At 40.6% G+C, this 20,291-nt stretch overlaps 1 pseudogene; it reads right to left on the reverse strand.

Moving 5' to 3' along the window:
• Window positions 1-19,009, reverse strand: part of Gm7269 (predicted gene 7269) — a 35,052-nt pseudogene extending 16,043 nt beyond the window's left edge.

Raw genomic sequence — 20,291 nt, forward strand, 5'->3', positions numbered from 1 at the left:
CTTTTTGTGCTATAAAAGATATCACACTAACAATGTAGGAAACAGTTATGATGCTGGGCTGATAACCTATCTTTTAAAGCCCCACTTTTGATAGCATTTAAAAAAATAAAAGAACAAATTAATAAATTCTCTTGATTATAAAATAGAACAATTTTAAAATTTTAATTGCCACATCTGTTTCAAAGCATGAAGTAAGCTTGATTATAATACAGGACATAATATAGATATATACAGCTATGATTTGTAAACTATAAACATTCGGAATTGTGAAATGCTTTGTGATAGAAACTCCTTTAGAGGTCAAAATTATGCTGTTATCATGTACTTTCAAAATGACACATGCATTTAACTTACTTCAGAGAATTCAAAGCTACTTGATCAATATTTGTAATTTGAAGTCTAAGCAATGCATTTTCTTTTATGGTCTTTGGAAGGCTAGGTTGATCACAGCTCAAAAATGTCAAGGTTGCACCCTGAGGAAATGAACAGACAAAAAAATGTTTTAAAGCTAGAAAATATCCAAAAATAAAATACAACTCATTCTGATGGAAGAGACTTGGTTTTTATCATAGTTGCCTTGGTATGTTCTAAATGTGGCCAAAATATAGTAGATTCGAAGAATATTTAAGGACTATATCCAACTAATACTATAGAAAAATGAAGTAATCTCCCCCCCCCCAAAAGCCCCTAGCACAGTATACAACAGTCATGTGACTAAAAGAGAATCCTTGTATTATTAGATAAGAACCACAGAAGCTATGGCATGAGTTCTGCTGAATGTGTGGTGATCTCTGTGATGGTCAGTTTGGTCAACATGACATAATATGCAGAAATGCCTGGGAAAGGAGTCTCAGTTTGGAACTGTCTATATTAGGCTGACCTGCGAGCATGAGGGGGCGTTATTTTCATAACATTGAGTTGGAAAGATCCATCCACTGTGGGTGGCATCATTCCCTAGGCTAGATCCTAGGATGTCTAACAGTGGAGAAAGCAAGGTGAGACCTAACATGTGTGCAGTATTGGTTCATCATTCTCTGCTCTTGGCTGTGGATATGACATTACATGTTTCTTCAAGATCCTGCCCTGCCACCTTGAGTTTTCTGTGATGGTGACTTACAATCGGGAATTGCCAGCCAAATAAGCCTTTTCTCCCTCCTTTTTCATGGTATTTTATCACAGCAACAGAACAACAACAACAACAACAACAACAACAACAACAACAACAGTCCTGGGTAAAGAAAAACCCAATTAGTTCCCGGCAGGCATCGCGTCTATTTCTAGAAAAACAAGATGATGCCAATGATATTTAAAAATAGTAATTTTTTTAAAAAGTAAGTGATAAACTAAGATCATACTTCTCAAGTGGCAATACTGTAACCCCCTTAGGTGTGCGTCAGTTAATAAGGGTTGCTGCAGATTCTGGGGAAAATGTGCTATGGCTTACAGAAATCTCCAACTGAGCTAGATTTCGATAAAGAAAAAGCCATAAGCTTAACAGTGGGGAACGTCCAGCTATGTCACAACTCAGGTAGCTCAATGACAGAGACTTAAGATAAAGCAGAAGGCCTTTAAAAACTCTGGGCTTGCCAAGTTTATGAGATTAAGGTTTAAAAAAAATTAAAACCATCCTCTTTGTCTTTGCCTTTATCAGTAATCTGTTAACTGAAACTATTAAAACTAAATTAACCGTATGACATAGGAATTAACTTCTAAATAGATAAGACACTTCTATTAGTAATAGGCAAGTTTATCCAATCTTTTCAAAAGACTTATAAAATCAATTTTTAAATACTCTTAGTTAAAATATTTGCACCACAGTGTCCTATTTTATACAACAGTAATAATCATTGCTTTAAAATTATATAAATCAAAAATTCACATTTTCTGTATTGCTATGATTTGTCTAATCTTGACACTTCTATGAGAGAAAAGAATAATCACAGAAGTAAAAAAAATTAATAAAGTGACGGTTACCTTGATAAGACCCTCCCTTCGAATTTTATTTTCTGAGAAAGGTCATTCTCTGTTAATGCGGAGTTGGTTCTTATCCTGTCAAAATACATTTTGTAAGTTATTGTTTTAGAACAATTGCACTTGATAAAAAACAACAAATGCACCAAGGGGCAATGACAGTATTTTGAAATGTCGCAGATTAAAGATGAGAATGAAAATTCAGATTGTGAATATATAAAGGCCCAAAAGGCATACACAATCTGAGCCGCACACAGTCTCCACTACATCAGCCCGTCATGCCAGCACCTACAGGGACAAGGTACTGTAAAGGTGCATCCTGAACAGGGCACAGTAGCTTTGGTTAGGGCTGTCCCAGAAGACTTGCCTCCTCTCTCCTCATCCCACTCTTCTCCCTCCCCTCTCTTCTCCTTCTATTCCATGTCCTTTTCTTTTCTATTATGCCCTTATTATATAGTATATGCTGGCCTAGGAAAGGCTGGGATTGCAGACCTGAGCCTGCATATCAGCTCAAATGCTGTTTCTAACCCAGTTCTCTTGCCTTCTTCAAAGCACAGCACTTAGATTCTTAGTGCTTGTGATGACGACCAACAACATTGCTTTTGCCAATAATCTCAACAGGAAAGATTCTTCTCCTTTGTGACGGTAGGATGGGCAGTGTTCCCTGCCTGTGAATATTAGAGGGATATAGTCTGGAGCTGCAGCATCATTGAGCTGTAGGACCAAAACCAACATATGCCTACTTCCAAGCAGTTGGTTATACAGGAAAATCAATCCTGACCCATTGAGCCTTATCAATCAGGTTTTCCATAACAAGTAGCTGATGCTACTCCTCACTGAAACAATGGTGGGAAGGAGTGCTTGGTTAACCAAGCTCTGTGTCTGTGTGTTTATATATGTATATACAGATAGATAGATAGATAGATAGATAGATAGATAGATAGATAGATAGATACATACATACATACATAGATACATAGATACATAGATACATAGATACATAGATAGAGTATGTATCTTCATATAGATAGCACTGGTGACCTTCTGAAGACTCCAAGGCCTAGTATTCTTTAGAATATAAAGCAGAACTCGAATGCACACACTCTGATACCCTCTGCATGATGATATCCTTTATCTTTAGAGATAAATCAGTGGTTTTATTATGACTGTTCATCCAGTTTTATGAAGACTACAGGAATAATAAAATAGCAGTGGTAAAGCAGGTCCCAGCCACTGAGAACAGGTAAAGCTTTCCCTCTGTCATGTCCAGGTCCTGCAGAAAGGAAGCTGGAGATAGGAAACAGAAGCCTGCTAACTCAGTAAGAGTTTGGGAACAGAGAGGAGCCACTGAGGCTTCATCCTCCCTGTTCAGTGTGATTCACTGGTACTAATGCAGTCCCTGGACATTCGCTATGTTCCTCGGGTGACTTTAAATGCTGGGGAAAGGACAGCAGCAATACCACCCACCATTTACTGAGGGCTTTGTAGACATGGGTTGCTATGAATTCACTTCATTGTGTGTGGGTTTGTTTAATGCTTGCATTAAAACTCAAGGAAGCAAGGTCATGGAAGACAAGGCAAGCGGCTGCTTGCCACCATGTGAGCACATGACATGGCTGGAAGACAACCTTGCTCTAACCAGTGTATTTACTCATTTCTCAGTGGTGAGCAACGCTGGGAGGAAGAGCTAGTTGTATCAAGGAGCCCGGTGTCATCGGAAAAGGACCCAGGTAAATCCATATTTGGATTATGAAATGAAGAGGGCCACATTGAATTCCAGGTGCCCAGTGAGTGGTACAAACGCTTCCCTATATAAGTCTGGAACCAGTCCAAAATGAAGAATTAAGCACTTAGAATACCAAAGGTGACTTCTTTCATTCACCAAGTTGGTGAGGAAGCATGGTTTGGGCACACAGCAATAATAGGGGAAGTGTTTGGCACTAGACTCACACAGACTAATTGTTTCTTTGTACAGAAGAGAAACCTGCAAAGTTCAGGTCAGGGGTGAAATGTGTGTCTGCAGGAAGCTGCCTCCAGAGGGAAGAGAAGAGAGAGGGCTACGCTGCACACACCAACCTTGCTGCCAAGTTATGAAGCGGAGAGCCTTCCTTCTCCTTTGGAGAGAACAAAGGAGTTGGAAGCCATGCTTAAAATCCTAATGAAGAAACCCCATGGGGTTTGTCTGAGCCGGATTGACTTTAAACAAGTGGCAAGGACTTGTTATGAAGCAATACTAAGACAGGTGCAAGAATCCAGAGAGGAGACTGAAAAGTGGGGCCCAAGTTATCTGCGCAGTTATGACAGCTTGACATGCGATATAGGAAAACTCAAAATTCAGGGTGATATTTACTTTCAAGTAGGCTTAGACTTATCAAAGGAAGATACAAAAGGCACTAACAATGTAAGAAGAGATTAGTAAGTTGGTCAAACTCTGCATAAGGACATCTGGATGAACAATGCACAGATGGAAATTAATCACCATCATTAGTCCCCAGTGAATTGCAAATTGAAATCACCAATACGGTGGAGAAATTCAATTTAAAAATCATAGGCAACATCAAGTGCTGGCAAAGATGGACGGGACCACTCATCCTGCCACTAGGCTTACTATTTGCCAGTGCCTTGAGGAGCTGAATGCAGGCAAACTACATGGTCCAGAGAGTCTGAACTCACTCAACATACAGGAGTATGTGTGTTTACCAGAAGGCATGCACAACAGAGTTCACCACAGTATAATTCATAATTCAGCAGGCATGTTAAGCACCGGTGCGTGGTGAGCTGTTGTGTATTCGTATAATGGAAAAATGGAAAGCAGAGAAAAACAACCAGAGATCACATCATGAGTGTGATTCTCCTAAATATAATGTTGAGGAAAAGACATCGGACATACTTCACTGAGAGACTTTGTAAAGGTATGGTTATTCTCCTAGGGTTCTAAAACGATATGGACCACTTAAGAGGCAGGGTATGTGTGAAATGATGGTCTTTTTCCTATGCAGATTAATTCTTCATATAGTACATAAATCTGAGTTAGCCAGGCAAGGTGCCATCCTCAGGCAGAGATGTCTAAACTAATACATTACTCATTTTCACCTTTATTATCCTGGAAAGAATTATGACTTCCCTTCTAAATTATAAATGTAAGAAAAATGGAATGCAAAGAAGGCAGAAGGAAAAAATGTAAGGAGACAGCACTGAGATCTGAGATCCTAAGACTTTTACTTCTCTGTACATAGTTGTAGAGAGATGAAAATTTATTCAGCAAGTTGCGGAAGTGTATTTTAACAATACATCATTAAGCTTTTCTTACTTCGTTTCATGCAGAGTTCGTCTCCTGACGCGAAGTGGCGCCCTCTCTGAGTCTGGAGGGACACGAGAACTCTCTTGGTTCTTGGTGTTTAAATCTTGTTCTGGGTCGCTGATGACAGCCCTAAGCAGGAGGACACAAAGTCTGATGTCTAACGTAACAAAATACATGCTCGCTTATTTTTGAGCAGTTGGAAACTGTCAAGCACCAGGTAGCAATTTGTCCTGTTGTCATAAATACCTTTGTCATATACGAGTGTATTAAACTATTAAAAGTACTACCCATAAAAGGTGAATACAGTTATTTGTACCCTCAGACAAGTAGAACATAAGAACACCTAGAACTTATGACTGGAGTAAAGAGCTTTATGTTTTTCTCTTAGCTCTCTTCAAATAGAGGTTTTGCTGACTTTGTAACATGGGGAGGAATGTTGGTAAATAAGACTTGTTCTAAATTGCTTCCTGATTCTATATAAGCACTGAGCAAAGACAGCTTGGGGAGGAAATGGTTTCTTTATCTTGTAGGTCTTCTTTGAGGGGAGCCAAAGCAGGAGCTTGGAGCAAAAGCCAAGAGGAAGGCTTTCTCCCAGGCTCCAGTTCTGCTAAAAACCAGGACACCTGCCTAAGAATGGTACCGATCCCAGGGACCCGGGTCCTCTGACATTGATTAAAAATCAAGAAAATGCCTTCACTGACACATCCACAGGCGTATCAGGTAGAGACAATTCTTCTATGGAGGTTCATCCTTCCTAGGTATGTCAAGTTGACAACCAGACTAGCCATCTCACGATTATAAGGTGATAATAAGCACAGTCACAGAAAGTGCACAGGGAAGCATAAAGGAACAGTACACGATTTCTAGAAAGAAAGCCTTAGATGCCTCAGTCAATGAAGTGCCTGCATTACAAGCATGAAATAATGAGTTTAGATCATGAGGTGTGCCCAAAAGCCAGGCAAAGTGGCATGCATCTCAGGGCTGAAGGGGAGAGAGACAAAAATAACCCCGGACATCACTGCCCAGCTGGCTGATCTAATCCGTGAGCTCCAGGTCCAGGGACTGTTTCAAAAGCCAAGCTGAAGAACTATTGCAGAAGACTCTATTGCATTAACTTCTGACCTGCACATGCACACATGCCACACACAGAAAATTGAAAGAAATACATAAGGAGTCCATGGAAGCACTTGAACCTATTCTTTTCTTCTTATGTTTATTAAAGAACATTTTTTTAATTTAAATTAATTTTTGTTACTTATTCACTTTACATCACGCTCACTGCCCCCCTCCTGGTCACCCCCTCCAGTCACATCCCCTCCAGTCACACTCACCCCCATACATACATGGTATGTACTTACTTATAAGTGGATACTAGCCATAAAGTAAAGGTATCATGCTACACTCCACAGACCCAAAGAAGCTAAACAAGAAGGAAGGCCCAAGCGAGGAAGCTTGAATTTCACTTAGAAGGAAAAATATAATAGTCATAGGAGGCATATGGCAGGAACAGAAAGGGAGAGGGGATGGGGAAGGGGGACTCAGGATCAGGCATGGGAACAGGAGATATGGCCATATGGCCATGAAAATGAATGGGAATATGCAACTGATGGAGGTGAGGAGCATCTCCAGGATGAGACAGAGACCTGGGATAAAGAAGACACCCAAGACTCAACAGGGCTGAACTTAGCTGTGACTCACTCCATTGGGGACATGGGGCCTGAAGAAACCACCTCCTGCTGTCAAGCAGGAACCCCAGGGGAGCAATAAAGACACCAACCCACCTAGAAAACTTTCAACCCAAAATTTATACTGTCTACAAGAAATGCAGGCACAAGGGATGGAGCAGAGACTGAGGGACTGGCCAACAAATAGCAGGCCCAACTGGAGACGCATCCCATGGGCAAGGAACAATCCCTAACACTATTAAGGATACTCTGCTATGCTTGCAGACAGGAGCGTGTTGTCCTCTGAGAAGCTCCACCCAGCAGCTGACTCAGACAGATACAGACACCCATAGCCAAACAGTGGGTAGAGCTTAGGGACGCTTATGGAAGGACAGGAGGAAGGATTGAGGGCCCTGAAGGGGATAGGAACTCCACAGGAAGAGCAACAGACTTGAACTAACTTGAATCCTTCAGACTCTCAGAGTCTTAATCACCAACCAAAGAACATGCACAGGCCTCCCTGAACATTGAACTGATTCTTAAATCATGAGGAGAGGTTAGTATTTGAAAAGGAGAAAGACTACCATAAAGAGACAACCATGTGAAATAGTGCAGCAGAGCTTGAGAATCTGGAACATGTGGCTGGGGCTAGACAGATCTGTTCACTTCTTGCTTCTTCCAGTAATCCTCACGCCCCTTCCTAGTAATTCAGTGCTAAGCTACAGTTTCATCAGCCATAAAAAAGATTTTAATGTTCTCCCTCCACCCTGCCCTGTTCTCTCTGATGGTTGCAATGAGAATAGCCTCCATGAGTTGCATGAATTTGCACATTTGGTTCCCAGTTGGTGGAACTGTTTGAGAAGGACTATGAAGTATGGAGGAGGCATGTCACTGAGAGTGAGCTTTGAGGTTTCAAAAGCTCACCCCCTCCCAGTTAGCTCTCTCTGCTTCTCATTTGGGGACAGGGATGAAAGCTTTCAGCTTCTGCTCCAGCTCCATGCTTACCTGCACAACCCAAACAGATTTTTTTCTTATGTAAGTTCCCTTGGTCACGGTTATAACATACATGATTAGGACCTTACCTCACATGACTTTTGTGAGGATTAAATATTGATATAAACACCAGTCATACTATGCATTTCACAGAGGAATTCAATAGTTGAGCCTATACTTCCCAGCTCCCCTTTTATTACGTTTTACTCTTGAATGCAAACGTGAAGAGGCACAGCACCATATCAAGGCACTGCAATGGACTAGGTAGAAGATAGCAAGGGCCTAGGTCCAACACCCTAGAAATAGACATAACAAACACACTGGATTCAGAAATACTTGGAGAACTAAGAAACTGCTTGACCTTGAGGCCAGTAGCAGGAGAGATCGCTAAGACCACTGCAGTATGAAAGGAGATTAGTCCATCGTCCATACATGGGATGCAGGAGTGGAACTGTGGACTTGGCTTGTCATCACTATAGGGTTCTCACAGCAGTAGCTCAGTAGGCTTTCTACCGTCATCCTCACTCACCTTTGAAACTGCGATTTAATAAGAATATAGAAATCTATTTACCCTTAATTTTTTTTTTACATTCTTAGACGTTTGCCCCTCTGATGAGATCACAAATCTGAATAAATTTTATCATTAAAATAACATGATAAATACTAATGAAATTTTAAAAGGCCATAGGGAATATTACTCTGTTTACTTAATATCACATATAATATCTGTGTGTGTGTATCTCTGTGTGTGTATGTGTGTGTGTGTTAGTAAACTTTCTGTTTAAGTTTTCACGCCATTTGGGGTGTTAGTGCTCCTCCTAGAAGCCATAGATTACCTAACAAAACTCCAAATGCCCAGGATAGGAAGCTCCCCATTGGGTTCCTAGTCAAGGGAAGACAAGGACTCCCTGAACAATTGTGCCAAAGCCTTTGGTTACATCCTAGACTTTGAAGGTAGGATCATATTGCTGAAGATGCACGTTGGACAGAGGGCTTGAAGGAATCCAACTGAATCTGACCCAGAAGCCTCCTCCCTGAGGACTAACTCTTATAGCCCCAGAGGACACTAGGCAAGCTGCCAAGGGGGAAAGGTGATGAACAGCCCTCCCAAATCCAGTGTCTGGAGACTTCAACAAGGATGAGACAGTGTGACAGTGGCACTTATTGTCTGGGGTTAATAGACAGTTGTCTAATTGGACTTAAGGCTCAACAGGAAAGAATTCACACCTGGCACTGTAAACCTAACCAGCTACCATGTTTGATGAGGTCATGGGCCCGAGAAGGAACCACTTTCCTAAGACAGTATAATTTTTAACTATATTCTAAATACCCTTAGGTCTGCAGATGAGTGTATCTCTCACCTCCATCAAAGAAGCTTCTACTTTGTTTTTCAGAAGACAGAGACCATTCCGGAAAGTCATAGCTGGTCAAAGTGCAGAGACTCAATGACTGTGGGGTGCCCAGCTTCACCTGATGTACCTACAACACAGACCCTATACCTAAAGCTCAGGGAATATCATAGGAGAGCATGAGGAAAGGCTGTAAGAGCCAGAGGACAGGGACATCAGCTGTCAAATGGTATCTTCTGTATATGACAGCGAGAAAAGCTACACTTACGATGTCTCAACAATATGGTTGCCTGAACAAGACCTGGAAAATGACAACACAACCTAAAGTGGATAGGAGAATCTCACAAGGCCAATGCTTAGATGAAAAGCTACAGGGAGTTAATGACTGCTGGGTGGAGGATCAGTCTGAGTTTTAATGAGGGCACAGGAGGAATTAGAGGGAAGAAATGGTGGGGGAGGGGGGTGAAGTAAATCCAGTACTTACATGTGTAGGTCTTGACATTAATTAATTATGTTATAAAACTTACAAACAGGCAAACACTTTTTAAAGGTGTCATGAGCCTTCAACACTATGAAGACGAAACAGCCCTTGAGAAATAGGACTCAGGAGATAGTTTCCTCAATAATGGGAACAACCAAGAAAGTTTTAGATATTTTTATGCCTTATTTTAGATCCTATTTATTTGTGAAACCAATGAACCACTGTTTTAACTAAGGATCAAGAAAGTATTTAAATTAAAAAAAAAAACCTACCAAGAAAGCATCATTTCATCTCTTCTTTTCTCTTTCTCTCCCTCCCTTCCCACATCGTATATGTGCACATTCACCACAGTTCTACTGTCTGAGTCTGAGGTTATGTACATTCACACAGAATGCTAGAGCTATATGAGATTTTGAGGTTCTCTGGGCAGAGACAAAAGTCAGGAAGTGGAGACCCAGAATAGCTCTAGCAAGTACTTCAGTCACATGGCTAAATGTCAAGCTCAGCTCTGCTGCTTCCCAGTAAGTCCTCCATCATTTCTGGTCTCACCCACTGATTGGTCAAGAGTACGCACTTTACAGACACTGCCCCAGAGTACAAGAATGCCACCTTGCATTAAGAAGGCTCCCATAGTGCCCTGCCCTTGGGGAACACATGCTTTAAAGAGAAGGACAGATAATAAATTAAATAGGAGACTACAGAATAAGTTACATGTTCATGGTTGATATGGATGAAGAAATAATGAGTAGATTTGAAGTTATGAGCTAGAATTTATCAATTACTTATTAATTGTTTGTGCTGCCTACTTTTATGTCAGCTTGACACCATCTAGAGTCATCTAAGAGGAGGGAGCCTCACCTGAGAAATTACTCCATAGGCTCCAGCTATAAAGCATTTTCTTAATTAGTGATTGATGGGGAAGGCCCAGACCATTTTAGCTGATACCACCCTTGGGCTGGTGGTCCTGGGTTCTACAAATAAAGCAGGCTGAGGGAGCCATGAGGAGCAAGCCAATAAGCAGCACTCCTCTACAACCTCTGCATCAGCTCCTGCCTCCAGGTTCCCACCCTATTTGAGTTTCTTTCCTGATGTCCTTCAGTAATAAACAGCAATGTGGAAGTGTAAGCCAAAAAAACCCTTTCCACTCCAACTTGCGTTGGCCATTTTGTTTTATTACTGCAATGGTACCCCGAACTAGTACTGTGTCCATGGCAAGGTGCATCATGTGACTTCCATATAAGAGTATGAAGTTAAATTAGTGCACAGCAGCATAGATTTCTAAGGAAAAGGCCATCAAAAGAGACAATACTTCAAAAGAAAAGAGGCACCAGGAGGACCTGGCACGTTCTAGAAATGTAGCAAGCTAATGCGCATGGAGCACAGGAGAGAACAGGGTGGGAAAGAGTAGAGTCCTACTGGGGAACAGATAGAAGGTGGAGTCCAACAGCAGGCAGCAGTGGCCCTGGCTTATCAGCACTTCTGATCCATATGCCTGCCGTGGCCTCACTTAGATGGAACATACTTATGGATGGTTCTGCTGTTCTTCATTGAACTAAGTCAGGCAAATATGAGTTGGTTGGAAATCTGCTGATCGAGGGTGCTCCTGGCTAAGTAGCCTAGCTGCATTTATAGAGGAATCTTTTCTGGAGACTGTGGGTGAGCCAAGCATCCTTTAGAGTTGGAAAAAGCTACAAAAGTACAAATGGGAATGCATGCAGATTCTTAAGATCTCTGCTCAGAGCTGCCATGATTTATTTTGTTAATTTGTAATTTATCTAAGGAGCATGGTTGGACAAGCCAAGCCTGGACAGCTACTGGAAAGAAATACGGGCAAAAACTACTTTTAGCTACTAAGTTTTGACATTTCATAGAACCAATACCTAAGCTTTATTGGATTTCCTGGGACTGAGATAGGGAATTGACAGAAGATTTGATTATCTTTCAATAGTTTCACTCTAGTGAGCAGGTTGATGATAAGCCAATGAAAGGTCAATAGAGACTCAGTGAAACCCAGTGGGGACTGAAAGAAACTATCCAGAAGATAGGAAGAGGCAATAACAAGTAGTGGGCAACAGGACAAATCAATGTATTTTGCTAGGACTGAGTCTTGGCTGACAGAGTGGATATCAGAGTTGAGAGAACGAAATGGGTCAAGGGCTTCCCGGGAATGGAGGACTACATACTTTCAAACCTGGAATTGCTGTGGAGGAAAATTAAAGCAGATTTGGTCATATAACAAAATTTAGATTAGAAAAAACGAGAGAGAGAAATCAAAATCTTGAGGATTAAAGATGTATTGGGATAAAAAACATGTTCGAAAGCAGGAAGCAAATATGTAGGTGATATGGAATTCATTTGTCACATCTAATGACAGGAGAAAGTTGCTTCAGAAAAACGAAAGCTCTCAACTGATACAGACTTTGTTGAAAGCCAAGAAGATGAGAACTGGGAAGCACCTTTATCTAGAGTCACAGTGCCACCACTTTCCTTATGAACAGAAAGATTCAAGCTGCAGACAGTTACTTTGAAGAACTTGCTGGCACTTATACAGCATAAGGAAAGCCCCAGGGTTGATTAGCACCAAACAGAGAAGGGGGCGGGGGCAAGGATAATATGCCAGTCACATGTGGATGGCCACTAAACTAAACATGTTTTTCCTCGATGCATGTCATGCTATAGTTTATCACTTTGTAGATTATTTTATATAGTTTATGGGGGATTTATAAATTATCAACAATTAGTTTCATAGTGTTCAACTCTATACAAGTCACCTGGTACTACAGTGACCCTGTGGGATATTTGTTTCTAATGGAAAGATACTATTCGTGTCACCATTTGGAAACCATAGCAACTGGCTCAATGGAGGTCCTAGTTTTGACAAGCTGTTTCACTAATCTCCTTATATCATTTCGCATCTTTGAAAGCCAAGTTTTCTACAGGTGCTATGACAAACAGCCAATATCATGTGAAAACCAAGAACAGAACAGAAGTTAACTCTGAAAGATTCTACAGTGCCCAAAAGAAGCACACATACCATTAAAAACAATCTAGAAATCTATGAATGAATTTTTAAAAATGCTGTCTTCTCATTTATACGTGATTCAAAAACATTCAGCAAGTTGTCAGGAGAGAATTATTACGTAGTTTAAATAAAAATACTTCATGAGACAATAAGAATTTTTAAGTGTGTCTGTGTGTGTGTGTGCCTGCCTACCTGTGAATTCATGATCATGTGGGTTCATTTGTATGTACACACGTGAATGGAATCCAGAGGTCAACCTCTGGAGCCACCTCCCACCCCTTGTCTTTTGATAAAGCATCTCTCACTGGCTTGGAGCTCACCAAGCAAGTGAGGCTGGCTGACAAGCAAGCCCCAAGTCTCCTCCCCATCACGAAAATTGCAAGCACTTGCTACCATACCTATCTTTTGCATCTTGGTTCTGAGACTTTAAACCCAGTCCTTCTGCTAACAGGGCAAGAACTTCACAGTCTGAACTATCTCCCTAGTCTGAAGTTGTTTAAGTATTTCTACTCACCTCAAGTGTTTATTGAAACAAAACTCACTAAAATGACGAGGGTGCAGTGAGCAGAAAGGTTGGGAACTGCTGGAGCTAAGCACTGACTGGCAAGCATATGGATGCTTTGTGTGAAGAAGGTACTTAGTGGTCCCTTTCAGAATACAGGTGTGGTGGGCGTTCCTAGCGCACACCTGGATAAGTGGTACATCATCATCTGCTCTGCAACGGTCTGTTTCTTCTTCTCTATAGCCACAGTCTCTTGGGAAAATAAAATTATAAGTCAATTCTGTTATCCATAAAGTGGAACACGGAATGCACATCATAAAATATAATGTTTCCAGTTTTCTCCCTAAGGAGAGATGACTACTGTTGATATATCAGATTCCAATTATTAAATCTTCCATTGCCATTCCCTAAAAGTTAATGCACTTAAATTTCAGTAGACATCATGACATATGTCCATCAAGGTGCCTTGCATCTCACAGAACAAAGACGGAGAACATGGCGGCCCTTTTCTCTACATACCCCTTGGGCACACGTCCTGGAAACCCCACCTTCATTATTAGGGATTAAGGATATGAAGTAAGGCGTGTCTGCATTCCAGCCAGATCACATAGACCTAGAAGGTCTTTGAATGTGATTCCTTGCCCGAGTAGCCATGTTGCTGGATTAAAATTCCTCTACAGAGGGTAAACACCTTCATGGCTTAGCAAATTGAACAAGAACAAAACTGCTGATGGCTTACCACATCTGATTTCCTTGTGATGCTCTGTCTACAGTAAGAGCTATCTGCGTATCCTTGCTGTAAGAGGGCTTTCCTATCCAAAGTCATGAGGTCGTCCAGATGGCTCCTTCTACCTGATCACAGGACACAGTGGAAACAATAAGCAGAGCACCAGACAAGTGTTCATGACAGCTGCTTTTAACAAAGCCTGGGAATAGACCACCAAGCATCACAAAGGCTGTTTGAGAATTGAGAGTACAAGCCTGTCTTTGGATACAGGTCTCTCTCTGTTCAGCTAAGTGACCTTTCCGGGCCTCATGTTAGTCATAAATTGGAAATAACAGTAGATACTGCATTAACGGATGATAAATGAGATGACATATTCTTATGTTTTTAAAAACATTAAGTAAAAGACAGAAATGGTTGTAATTTCCATTGAACATACTGAGACCTTAAATTCTCAATAAATGCGGATATGTCCTGTTGCTAGTTAGAGGACATCCTGTGTGGTATGAAGTCCTGAGAAGAATGTGTGTTGTTGATATGGGTAGGACCTTGTCAAGGACCAATACCTCGGCACCATGGTGGTCTCAAAAGTCTTTCCTAGGTTAGGCTCAGGGAAATGGCAAAGCTTTCCCTCCTAATTCAAATGCAACTGTCAATAATGTGTGCAGAAAATGTTCATCATAGCTTTCTCCCTCCAGATGACTACAGCCTGAAGACCACTGCCCTACAGAGATGGCTACTGTTGATTATCTAGAACTCACTCCTGGTTCAGAGAATGGAATAACACTGGCTCCTTGTTTATCTGAATGAATAACCCTGCCTCCCTTTTCAACTCTATGCAATAAGCAGGCTGAGTGTCTGGGGTGGTGAGTCTTTGCCATCGAGAGCCCAGCTATTCCGTGTGACCACATGTTTGCCTTTCGTCATTCCCTCAATGTCCCAGTCAGGTCTGTCCCTGAATCCATGGATAGGGTGAGGGCTAGTCTATATTCACAAGTGCTAAGGGATTCTTTGGGATTTCAAAAAAGATAAACACCAAAATTTTTGATAAATACAGGATATGTAATCCCTTACCTAACAAAACCCTTTAATAGCACCTCGTCAGGAACATGCCAGATTTCACGAGTGTCTTCTCTGGGATTTCTGCTCACTGTCCATCTTCCTTGGAAGGTCACACTGTTGTCAAATTCTTCCCTGACTTCATGACCTGTCACTGCTACATGAAATACTACTGCATATTGCTTATGATTTATTGTCTGACTCTCGGAACATGAGATCTGTTTCATGAGGACAGAAACTTCATAACTGCTGTGGCCCCCCATGCCTGATAATAACTATTTCACGGAAAGCCATGAAGGAGCATGCTCTACAGTTTGCTTTACTTACCTGATAATATTTCATTTTTTCTACATAATAACTTATTTAAGTGAACACCAAGAAAATGCCTAGCTAATGCTGAAGTAAATGAAAGAAATCAAGTTTTAAAATATGTGAAAGTCGCATTATGTCTGAGTTGAGAAAAATCATTTTTAACCAGGTGTGGTGGTCCACACCTTTAACTCCAGCACGCAGGAGGCAGAAGCAGGGGCATCTCTGAATTCAAGGCCAGCCTGGTCTACAGAGCGAATTCCAGGACACCCAGGGGTACACAGCAAAACCCTGTCTTAAACAAACAGACTCACTTTGCTTTGAACTTTGCACAAAAGGTGATCGGGGAGCTTTCCACTCCATACACCAAGTTAAACCTCCCACTGCTGACTCTCACTTAGTCCTTTCCTACATCTTGCAACTGCTCCAACCAAAAGGCGTAGAGTTACTTTGTAATTTAATACTTTTAAACTGACAAACAGAAGATGCACCTACTTAGGGTATAAATGTGATAATTTGTTATGTGTTCATTGTATGATAATTACAACAGTAAGGTCAAATTCACACCTGCCAGCATAGTAGTATAGGCATATGAGAATACTTAAAGCTTCCTCATATAATTCCAAAATATACAACATTAGGAATCACAGTCACCGTCTACTTAACATTAGTTCCCCCAGAACTTACTCTTCTGATAAACAACACTGAGCCCTTTGATAACATCTCCCTCTCTCCCCATACCCCCATCTCTGGGAACAATGTGTAATTGACATGTCCTATCTTTCTGTATGTGGATTAGCCAATTCCTACAGATGATGTCACTCTAAATATTCAACCACATACAGTCACTCTGATCTCTGTCTCTCGAATCTACAGCCAGTCTATTAGCAACTTGGCCCATCTTCAGAGTCTAGACAGAAGCCCATCCAATCAGACTGCTTCTCACCTAGGTCTATTTTACCCTCATCTGGGTGAGAGCCCTCATCCTCATTTGGTGCTTAAATTATATTGGTAGTCTCCTTCAAAGGATTTCTAATTCTAGGTGTGCTAGAATATGGATTACAGGTAAGTATATGATTATATATGATTACATCTAAGTATAATTAGGGAATTAATAGCATCTCCCCAAATGAGGCAAGGACAGAGAAGCGGGGACAGCTTTATAACAGAACACTGTAAGGTTTGAAAGCTCTTTTCAACTTTAAAGATTAGACTATAGCCCAAATAAGCTATAGTTCAAGACAAATGCTTGAGAAATGTGTGTATAAATATATATACGCATTATTATACATACACATATATAATATATATAACACACATATAACATATAATACAATAAATATATATAATATATATTACACACGCATACATTTATATATACATGCCACCACTCTCAATTAAATAAAAAGGGTTAAACACACATGTGAGGATAGGAATAAAATTTTCCACATGAGAAATCCTAACAATGGTGCTTTAGTTTTGCCATGAAGAGTAAACTACTTTATATAAGTAAAAATGCTTTAAATAGCCCTGTCTTATTGAAATAAATGTTCAGTACAATACTTTCTATAATTAACAGTAAAAACGACATTTCTAAGACACATGCACTGTGCACTTTGAAGTTCGTTAGTCCTCGGTGGCTTGTCTGTTACCTTCTCTGTTGCCTCTGGCCTGCTGGCTGCCTTTGGCTTCTCTGTACTCCTCTGAATGTACTGTTTGTAGCCATCTTTCATTTCGCTTGCATACTGCAGGTACCTTAGCTTGTATTTGCCTGTTAGCGCTGGCAAATCCTCAGGTATTACGTCCTGTTCCTAGGGGTAAAACAACGTGTACTGTCTGTCAGAAAATAATATTTTTTTAAAAAGACATAGTATTTTCTTGGTGACATTGCCTTCCTTACCATTTATCTTACCACTTAACTCTAAAAAGGCCACCATATTTTCTGTTCTGAAGAGAGGGGACATCAAAATATTAAGCGAACGTGAATTAATTAATTAATTAATTGAAAGCAAAATAAAAAACATGTAGCTAAGCGAGCACTAATCGGAGGAGATAGGATTGAGCAGAGTGAGCCAGGTGTGGGGGCACACACTTTTTAATCCCAGCACTCAGGAGGCAGAGACTGGTGGATTTCTGAGAGTTTGAAGCCACCCTGGTCTACAAATCAAATTCCAGGACAGCCAGGGCTACACAGGGAAAATGTCTTGGAAAAAAACAAAAACAAAAAACAAAAAAACCCCAAAACAACAACAACAACAAATATATATGTATATATATGTGTGTGTGTGTGTGTGTGTGTGTGTGTGTGTGTGTATAATTTTTATTAGATATTTTCTTCACTTACATTTCAAATGCTATCCCCTTTCCTAGTTTCCTTTCTGAAAGTCCCCTATATCCTCCCTCCCACCCTGATCCCCAACCCACCCACTCCCCTGCTTCCTGGCCCTGGCATTCCCCTGTACTGGGTCATATAATCTTCACAATACCAAGGGTCTCTCCTCCCATTGATGGCCGACTAGACCATCCTCTGCTACACTATATATAATTTTTATTTTATATATTTTATATATTATATACAGCTCATATGATATATATAATAAAAATACAAAGAATTGATCAAAATGGGCACTTGGCCTCAGTAATCCTCTATTCCTTTCGCTGCTGAAGGTCTCCTGCTAAAGCAACGTGAAAGAATTAAGATCAAGGTTTTTCTCTTAGATATTTTATGTAGATCTTTTCTTTTCTGACCAAACCAGTTCTAGGAATTCGCTAAGAATCACGGTTGCCACTTCTACACTATTACTATGTTTTACCCCTAGTATTCTGTGGTTCCCTGTCAAATTTCTGTGGTAGCAAGAGACAACAGAGCCAGTGGATTGAGATAGACACAGATACTGCACAAAGAAAATATAAATACCAGTCCAGCCCTTGAAGAGTTCTGAGGAGATGCAAGTAAAACAGAAGAGAAGGCGGAGCCAAATGTAGAGCCATAATCATTGTAAAATACAGACTGCGGTGGTAAATATTTATTATTATTATTATTATTATTATTATTATTATTGATTAAGTTTGATTATTTCCCTACTTCTTAGTATTCTAAAGTCTGAGCTAATGTCTAAGAAATCAATCACCTGTCACTCAGATAATATGATATGATCTCATATTTTACAATTTTTAAAAAAGTTCCTGGAATCCCTACTCAGACACACCTGTAACTTGGCAACTTTACTAGTATTTAAAAATGTTATTTCAGTATTCAAAAACTGTAAAACTATTTCATCAATACTACTGTTGGCTTAATTGGGAAAAGAACATGTAAGCCGAGAGCAGTTCTAATGGCATGCACCTGAACACGGAAATGCACACTGACCACTTCCTGTAGTCGATGCTGACTGTCAGGTCTTTGACATGGCAGAACCCAGCCCAGAGCAGGCTCTGACCGCGGTGGGTTAAGATGAACATGGACTGTACCACGTGCTGTTTGTGAAAAATTATCCTAAAAAAGTGAAATGGAATCAGAGTTAGTACCTGCTGGTGGGGGCTGCCGCGGTCAAAGATTTACGACATTAAACATAAAGTTTAAAATTACCTCCTCATCAGAGTCAACAAGGCTTTCCAGATCAAGTGGCGGGACCCTAAAAGAAATAATCTATGCATCTCATAAAATCTTAAGAGAGTCTGTAATAACAGAAAAATCATTATCAAATACATTATCTGTACAAAGTAACAATTGGGCTAATAGTATGTTGGCTGCCACTGTCTAGTTTTTGACAAATATTCAATAACTTTTCATATTGGGTATTAAATTCAGTCATTATTAATGGAGAATAATAAAATCAAAATATAATGGTAACAAAATTAAAAAGCACACAATACTATGACTCAATACATTGTATTCATACAAAGGTGAGAGTAAGGAGGTGCCTCAGTGAAGAAGGCATTTGCTGGGCTGCTCTGTCATTCGGATGCCCTGAACCCACATAAAAGCGGGTGGGAGGGGCGGCTGCTTGTCATCAGCACCTGGGAGGATGGGAAGGGATCCCCCAGGCACTGATGCACACCACACACAGACACAGACACATGAGAAAAGGACGAAGGCAATGCGTTCTCACACCCATCCTCCCAGTGAGTTCCCTGCTCTGCTGTTGGGCATGCCCCAGGACATCTACCATCCTGCTGAGGTGAGCACGTGGCAGGCTCGTAAGATCTCTAGCTGAGTCGTGTTATAACTGCACGCTTCTCTCCAACCCTGTTCCCTTGAGATCAGCTGGCGTTAAGACTGTCGACACGGAAATCAGCAAGCACTGTGCGTCAGGATTGGATTTACGATTTATTTGGTTGACTTCTGAGACTTAAGCAGGGGAGGGAGAAATATTGATACTGCAAATAAAACTTAAACGAACCATATATGGAGCTGCCAAGTGGTGGGAAGCACAAGAAAATGTTCAGCAATATGATTTTAAGCATTCAAAATTGGCTTCACCTAGAAACCACTCCTAATGTTTTACAGCAAACAAAAATGTCAATCAACATTCATATTGGAACTAGTTCATCACTGCGGCCACAGGCTGGTTATAAATATTGAGGGAAAAGCAAACAAAGCACTCTGTGAGTACAAATAGGCTAAATAAACTTTGTAATAACTTAAATATTTTGTTAGCTGTGTAGATTTCTTCCTAATGTAATTTACCTAACGAACACGTTGCTCGACTTAACATGCACTTAATTTTTATAATGACAACTAAAAATGTAGTAAGCAGTACATCTCATATCAATTGTAAAACATATTTTAGCACACAACTGGAACACCCCGTGCTCCTCTCCTTAACACACGCCCCTTGCTAATTCTCCCTACTGTGTGTTTAGTACCCAAACATAACATTTTACTCAAACATCACTTATGTCTTATGTCTCGC

The sequence above is a fragment of the Mus musculus genome, chromosome 10, assembly GCF_000001635.26.
Source record: "Mus musculus strain C57BL/6J chromosome 10, GRCm38.p6 C57BL/6J".
Lineage (NCBI taxonomy): Eukaryota > Metazoa > Chordata > Mammalia > Rodentia > Muridae > Mus > Mus musculus.